The sequence below is a fragment of the Octopus sinensis genome, linkage group LG11 (assembly GCF_006345805.1).
Source record: "Octopus sinensis linkage group LG11, ASM634580v1, whole genome shotgun sequence".
Lineage (NCBI taxonomy): Eukaryota > Metazoa > Mollusca > Cephalopoda > Octopoda > Octopodidae > Octopus > Octopus sinensis.
The window spans coordinates 74,975,605-74,985,088 of record NC_043007.1 but is presented as its reverse complement, the minus strand read 5'-3'; the positions used below and the strand labels follow the sequence as shown (position 1 = coordinate 74,985,088).

At 29.1% G+C, this 9,484-nt stretch overlaps 1 protein-coding gene across 2 annotated transcripts in view; it reads right to left on the bottom strand.

Moving 5' to 3' along the window:
- Positions 1–9,484, bottom strand: part of LOC115217695 (ryanodine receptor) — a 323,697-nt gene that overhangs the window by 64,439 nt on the left and 249,774 nt on the right. The window lies entirely within an intron of this gene.

Sequence of the window (9,484 nt, the reverse complement as noted above, 5' to 3'; positions counted from 1 at the left end):
GTCAGACAAAATTATGGTCATTTGTGAACAAGCATACAGCTGAAACAATATGACTTAATTAGAATATATATATATATATATATATATATAATATATATATTATATATATAATATATAATATATATGCGTTCTTGTCCCAGTTTGTATTTTTATATGTATGTATATATATATATATATATATATATATATTATATTATATATATATGTTTACATTTAAAGCTTCCTGATTGATTTATCAATCATCTAAATCTAGGTGACAAGATGATATATAAACTATGTGACTGAGAGAGGAAGTGGAGTGAGTTCTAACTACACTAAAGACAAATGAAACCAAAATATGTTGAAATTGTGATCTAATGGTTCTTAAATACCTAATGTTCCTTGGTTGTATAACACATTGCAAATTGCAGCCCATGTTTTCAAGATAATTTGATAAAATAACAAATAAGGCTTAAAAAACAAAGTACTTTTTTTGAGAGATTTTAATCATCACAAATAACATTATATCCAGCAGGTAAAAGCCAGTACGAAGCACTAAAATTAACCTCATTGCTGTTGTAGACCACTTGAATTTAGTTAAAACATTTGGAAATATCAAACAAGGAATCATAAATTGAACAAGGGATCATAAATAACTAGTTGACTCATTTCAACATGATATAAACAGTGGTGTAGTGTTTGTATGATTTTATGAGAGGCCAAATCTAAATTGTTATTCTCTCCACAAAGAAATTTAAAGGCAAATATGTCAAAGAATTGTTTTTTCTAGCATTTTTCTTTCTCATTTTCTTTCTCATACTTAGGGGAAGAGTAACAGCCTGAAACTTTATATTCTATTCTGTTCAAAGCAATTGAAATTATCAATCTTTCTTATTACAAGCTTTCATAGTCATTTGTTTGTAAATCAATACATGATGTGCTATTATTATTATTATTATTATTATTATTATTATTATTATTATTATTATCATTATTATTATTATAACATCATCATCATTATTGTTGCTGTTGTTGTTTCAAGCCCATCTTCTTCAGCAGCCAGAAACATCATTTATTAAAAAAAAACATGGTAACTATCTGAAAAGTACTCAGTCTATATTACTTTCCTAATCTTTATTTAACTGGTACTAGGCCAATTACTTGAATGAACTTGAAGGGATAAATATGCATACATACATATATATATACATACATACATAAATTTACATTTCTTTTCTGATGCATGAAGCAATGGCTGCAAGTTTGGTTTATAAATACACTGATTGCAAATGAATTGACATACTATTTACTATTGAAAACATGTAGCATATATTACCAGTCATTATCTATTCATCTTCATTTAAAATATATATATATATATATTATATATATATATATATATATATATATATGTAATATCCACTCATACACTTGCTAAGCACTTTAAATGTCTACTAAAATTTAGATATATAAAACACCTAGTTTTGTATGTCTTACCATCACATTGACAAGTCGACTCAATAGTTTTCTCACAGGAAAAAAATTATCTTTCTGATATCAAATGTTTATCAACCATCTAAGGAACACACACATACACACACAAAAGAAGTAAAAAGAAAACATCACAACACCTTATGTATCACAAAACATTCCAATAAATCTTTTAGGCATGAATAAATTAAAATCTATTCACTTGTTGATAACCTTAAGCTGAATATTCACAAGTAGCATGCAATACTATGAATAAGTCGCAAATAACAAGGACTACTATTTTATAGGAAATGTAGTGACTTTGGTAGGAAAATTAACAACAATTTAATTTTGTAAAAGATTATAGCTGTCCTAAACATCGTTATTAGATTTATCTAGATTTCATTCATCTTATTTTTTTAAAAATTATTCATTTAGTCAGTTTAGCTAGTGTTATTAACTATTTAGGTTATTTTGAGGTATTCTTAATTTTCTAGAATTAAATACACTTACAAATGACAATTTAAGAAACTAAATATAAATAGTAACTAATTCCATTGAAAGTAACATAATAAATATCTATATTTTAATAAGCATATCCCTAATTTTTCACTAATATAATTATAGTTTTTTTAAAATTCTTAGTAAACTTGTTTTGAAACATTTTTCTGGTTATAAAACAAGATGACAATAAAGGAAATATATTGCACAGATTTATTAATTATTTAATAAGCATTTCCCTAATTTTTCACTAATGTAATTATAGTTTTTTATAAATTCTTAGTAAACTTGTTTTGAAACATTTTTCTGGTTATAAAACAAGATGACAATAAAGGAAATATATATTGCACAGATTTATTAATTATTTTTTTATAGAAATAATATAAATGCATTGTGTTGCATTCTAATGTGTAATAGATGAACAAAAACATGGTTGAATATCGAACAAGACCACCACAGCAGTGCATAGATTTGTATATTTACACAAATATTGCCAATAACTAAAACTGGTCACAATATTGATTGACAGATACACAAACAGTAAACAGAAAAGCAACAGTGACTGATAGTTTATAAAACACCCATGCTACTAGATTCAATATTTCACCTTCGTTGCAGGGGAAGATGTCATTTATAAAATCTATATATATTTTTTCAAAATAAAACTAAATTATTGAGATTTTCTTTATTACTGCAAATCTCCAGCCCTGTTAACATTAATTTCTAAAAATCTATATTCTTTTATATTGGAAAAAATTTAATTTATATCAGACTGTTTAGTAATTCCTCAAAAAGATTTGTTTGACCACAACAATTATGTCATTTTTAAGAATAAACCCAAAATTACGATGTATATACTTTTTGGAAACTAATATATGCAGTCAAACAATATTTAAAAGTTGCATTTACCATAAAGACTTATAAGATATTGACACAGACTATAAAATAATCTTTGAATTATTGTTAAGATTACTTACAGGCTTAATTTTCTAATACTTCTACATTTAATTCTTTTTACCAAAATTTTTATAAGTTTTACTGTATATCTTTTATTAAATTTCTGTTTTCCGTGAGAAGAACGACTGCTTTTATAAATCTTTTTATTTTCTTTACTTTGAATTTTTTGGTTAAATATATCAAGACAATCTGAAGAGTGTCATCTTTTGAAGCATAACTCAACTCAAGCTACTTTATTTAATCAAATCAATCTGCATGAATGCATTTGTATATTTATGTGTTATGACATTATTTTGCCTGAAGAACTTAAATTTGTCATTTCTGCTCTTTGTCAGAGAACAGCATTGATTATATACATATATATATTTTTCATTTTTGATATAGGGTAAAAAATTATCAATTTAATAATTAACAAATTTCACCAAGTACCTTCGGTATGGAAAAAAACAACATTATTGGTAAAAACTTATACAAAATTTTTTTTTATAATTATAAATATAATTAAGGGTTTAGCAAAAAGTTGCTTCATCACATACTGAAAATTTAGAAATAGCAGTCAAAAACTGATAATTCTTTTAACTACAGTATAACTCCACAGACCACAGACTGTGGAGTTATATTGTAGTTAAAAGAATTTGCGGTTTTTGACTGCTATTTCTAAATTTTCGGTATGTGGTGAAGCAACTTTTTGCTAAACCCTTAATTATCTTTATATATATATCTTTTTCTATATACACATTCATGCTTATGTACAGTGTCTTATATAATGCTAATATTATTGCACTCATCTAAACTCATAAACAGTTATGTTACTTTAATGATTCTTTCAGCAACTGAATATTTTAGTATTAAGTTAAACCATAGAATTGATCGATCTGAAGAGAAATAGATTGAAGAGTTAAATGAGGACAGGAGTTTACTCTAGAGTAAACTATTTGATGATGATTGAAGAGACTCCTTGTTAAGTTGTGGTGATGAGAGAGGATTTAGCATTCAGTGACTGTGAGGGTGATGACATTAGTGAGAAGGTGAAAATATCTGAATGCTTGCTCACAATTCAAGAAGTGAGATAACTTGCTGGCTGTGATACAGAAGAAAAACTTTTGCTTTCTTGATGGAAGGTGATCTTACAGGCATTGCATTAGGCAGCAAATGTCTTTTAGCTGCTGATGGGATGTGAGAGACATGCAAGTTGATAAGTGTCATCCAGTCAGCTACCTTAGTTGGATAAGAAACTAATTCGCTGATAAATGTATTCAAAATAGGAATGGCAGAACTTCGTATGGGTAACTGATGAAGTGTGAAAACAGTTGAGGGTAAGGTTTGTTGTGTAGTAAAATGATGTGATACATTGGTTAGGCAACAATTAACTTTATTTAGCAATACAATTACAAAATCTGAAATTTATTATATGCTAAATATTTGACTAATAAAGTACACATGTTTCTGTAAATACCAGTAGCAGATGAAGCAGCTAAAAGTATAAAATGTAGGATTATAACCATGTGATATTCATTGATACCTCACTGCCAGTTTATCATACATCTTAAAGGGATAGAGATTTACCTACCACACTATAAATTATTTATAGAATTTAAACTAACAAAAACCTAGTGAAAGCTAACTTACAAAACACAAGCTTCTTAAGTATAACAATATTTTCCCTTCTCAGATTTAACTACATAAACTAATTTGATACACACACAAACACACAAATATATATATATGTATGTATATGTGTGCGCACATATATATATATGCATATGTATTTGTATATATATACAAACACACACACATATATATACATATATATATATATATATATATATATATATATATATATATATATATGTATGTATATATATATATATCTATATATCAAAATTTTCAAGGAATGGATTCGGAGGCGGGCTTTTTCTATATCTATATCTATATATATCTATATATATCTATATATATATATATATATATATATATATATATTACATATACATACACACACACATATATATATATATATATATATATATATATCTATATATATATATATATACATATACACACACATATATATCTATATATCAAAATTTTCAAGGAATGGATTCGGAGGCGGGCTTTTTCTATATCTATATCTATATATATCTATATATATATATATATATATATATATATATATATATATATACATATACACACACATATATATATATATATATTATATATAATATACATATACATATATATACACACACACATATATATATATATATGTGCATTTGTGCATGTATATATACATATATATGTATGTATATATATATATATATATATATATATATATATATATATATATAATATATATATACATATATGTATGTAAGTGCATCTACATATATACATATATATGTATGTATGTACATCTATATACATATATATATATGTATGCATATATATTGTATATATATATATAAACATATGCATACATATATGTATCTATATATCTGTCTATCTATCTATATATATATATGTTCATACATACATATATGCATATATATATTTGTATATATATATTTATTCATACATACATATATGTATATATATATATATATATATATATATATATATATATATATATATATATAAATAAATACATACATATATATGTATATATACATATATGTATGTGTATGTATATACATATATATGTATGTATATATATTTACACATATATGTATTATATATACACATATATATATGTATATATATATATATATATAAACATATACATACATATATGTATATATACATACATATAAATGTATATATATATGTTCATATATATATGCATATATATATATATAAACATATACATACATATATGTATATATATACATACATATAAATGTATATATATATGTTCATATATATATGCATATATATATTTGTATATATATATTTATTCATACATACATATATGTATATACATATATATATATATATATATATATATAAATACATACATATATATGTATATATACATATATGTATGTGTATATATATATATATATGTATATGTATATATATAAATGTATTAGGAGGTTTGGAAATGAAGTACAGGTATCATATATTAGAAGAAATAAGGTACTCAGAAATCTGGATGGTTTTATATTTACAGATATTTATTAATATGGCACATGTTTTTATAAATCATATGATAGTGCTTGCATCCACTCTAGTGGAAGACTCCAGTAGAGTGGATGCAAGCAATTTTAATGCAGGGCTATCCTCAGCTGCATAAATAAATAAACATAATTTTTTAATCAGTTGGACACATTAATATAATTATATAAGTTTACTTAAATACTCTAATAGAGTAAGAAGGCAAGAAAGGTCCATACTGCCAGTACTTCAGCTTAGAAGCTACTATATATATATATATATATATATATCTTAGAACTATATTTCTTTCACAAGTGTCTTGTATTGGAATTTACCCAATTACATTGCATCAACAAAATTGCATCAGTTACCAGGTTATAGATGTGTACCAAAACTTTTTACACTAATAAAAATAATCATATTATAAAAACAAGCCAAATATGAGTGCATCAGGCTTTGTTTGTTAACTGGCTAAAATGAATTTTCCATAAAATTATTGATTACTGGTGTGCATAAGCTTATGAATGTATGCATGTATGTTTGTATTCGTAAATGCATGTATGAATATTTATTTATGTGGATAGGTCTATATATGTATGTGTGTGTGCATGCATATTTAGGTATACATACATAAATACTTATTATTAAATATGTGACTGATATAGAGATTCTCTGTATGACCTAGATTACAGTACCTTGTAACATTTCTCCTAAATGCTGGTACCTTATCAAGAATTGTACGGTTATTATTTTCTTTTTTATTTCTTCCTGCTCATGTATGTTCTGCTAGTACTGTGGTATTATTCAGATGTTTATTATACGAGGGACGTTCAATAAGTAATGCCTCTGACCCACTTGCAGTTGTTTGATCTAGCTGAACTTTTGCATGTGCAATCATTTATATCTCTATAGAGTAAGTGGCAAATTACAGCTCTGAATTAATTGTGGTTTCTGATTTACAGGTGTTTGAACTGAGTCAAGTGTGAAATGGAGCCTGTTGAGTGTCGAGCAGTGATCCGGTTTTTGTATTTGAAAGGACGCACACCACGGGAGACTTTTGATGAAATGAAAGTAACTTATGGTGATGATGCCCCATCATATAACCTTGTAAAACGCTGGCATCGTGAATTCAAACATGGTCGGAACTCTGTGGAAACAGCTCCCAGATCTGGTCACCCCTTCTGCCATTGATGAGGCATCTGTCCGTCAAGTTGAGGCTGCCATTTTGGAAGATCGACGCATAATTATTCGCCAAATAGCCCATGAGGTCAAGATTAGTACCGGGTCTGTGGAAACTATCATTCATGACCATTTGCATATGCAAAAGGTGTCTGCCAGATGGATTCCCAAGTTGCTCACGCCTTTCCAGAAGCAAGAATGCGTCGAGTGCTCGAGGGTGAATTTGGAGATGTGCCAAGAAGATGAGTCAAAATTTTTCAAAAGACTGATTACACAGGATGAAACCTGGGTCCATCACGATGATCCAGAGACCAAAGCCCAGTCAATGCAGTGGAAGCACCGTGACTCACCCCCTCCAAAGAAGGCAAGGGTGCAGCCCTCTGCTGGCAAGGTCATGCTCACAGTCTTCTGGGACCAGGACGGAGTAGTGATGACAGATTTCCTGGCAAAGGGTACCACAATTGCAGGAGCCTATTATGCTTCACTTTTGAGGAAATTAAGAGAAGTTATCAAAATCAAGAGGCGGGGCAAGATCAGTAAAGGCATCCTCCTCCTGCAGGACAACGCTCTGTCCACAACTCGCTTATCGCCAGATCAGAAGCACAGGCGTATGGCTATGAACTCCTCCCCCATCCCCCTACTTTCCTGACCTTGCACCCTCTGATTTTCACCTCTTCCCAGTCATGAAGTTGTTTTTGAAAGGAAAGCGTTTCCCAGATGATGCAGCCTTGATTTCTGAAGTCACGTTCAGGTTGGAGGACCAAGCTGGGGTCTTCTACAAAAACGGTCTCCAGAGCTGCATCAAGCAATGGGAGAAATACGTAACTCTGGGTGGTTCCTATGTAGAAAAAGACTAATAACTGTGCCAAGTTTCGTTGCTCTACTGCTATGGGAAGTGGGTCAGGGGCATTACTTATTGAATGCCCCTCGTAGGATAAGTGCAATTTAAAAACATTTTCACCAGCACAATTGATACTGATACTGTTTAGGAGAATTTATAAAGTTTGCAAACACACAGAGACATACACACTCACATATATATATATATATATATATATATATATATATATATATATATATATATATATATTAGTTGTCTACTCCTTATGCAGAGTTTTACTACCTCCTGTAGCAATATCTTAGGACCATCATGGCATCTCACATAGCTTTTTAAACCAGACAATGTTTTGAAAAGACACTCACATAGATTGCATATCCCATCTGGACCACTAAGAACTGCAAATAAATTCTGGTATTTGTGGATCTTCAAATGTCTTTTGTGGCCTATGTACACACTTGTGCTCACCTTATAGTAGGTATGTATCTAAATTTTATATGACTCTTACTCTATCTTTTAGTACCCCATGTACTTTCTTCCTCTTTACTCACACATTTCTTGGCCCTCTCATTCTTTAACTCCCTCATTTATCTCCCCTGTACCTTTCACTTTGTCTGGTTTATTTAATCCTCTAATCCCACTGCCCCCTACCCCTCTCTCCCTCTCCCATGTGATCAGTATCTGGCCAGGCATGATCTTTCTTTCTTGGCCTGACTGCCGACTGCCAACACCTCTTATGTCCATCTCCTATGTTCCTGCCTTTAGGCTTTCACTTGATACAAGCCAGTTCAAATTGATTCATTCTCAGTCGAAAGACACCTGTTGTTATTTTCTTGTTGTTTGTATTTGTAATTGTGTACCATGTTCTACGTTCTCTGTATTTGTTGTTGTACACATTCACTAGCTTTCTTACAAAAAAAATCTAATGCTCATAGCTTAGACTTTTTTGGGGGCAACCAGATGAACTGTCTCAAGTGTAACTGCCTGAAACAGTAAGGACTTCTGGTAACTTGACTGAGGAAAGAAGGCCATGAATGACCAGTCTTTGCTTTTGCAAGTCCTTCTAATTGTTGTTTCTCCTGTTTGCCTTTGCATCATCTATCTGTCCAAATGTTTTATTGACTTCTATTGCGTTTTTGTTCCATTATATATATATATATATATATATATATATATTATATATATATACGAAGGGTTGATGAAAATTCCTGGTTTTAAAGGTATCCACAAAAAGGCCTGGCTGGAGGCCCATCCTTGTGAGTTCTTTAACAGGGCTTAGAGAAACTGAGAGATCGCTGCAATAAGTGTGTGAATCTGAGAGGCGAATATGTGGAATAAAATCAGAATTAACCAATCTGCCTGTATTTTCTTTTACCCAAACCCAGGAACTTTCCATCACCACCT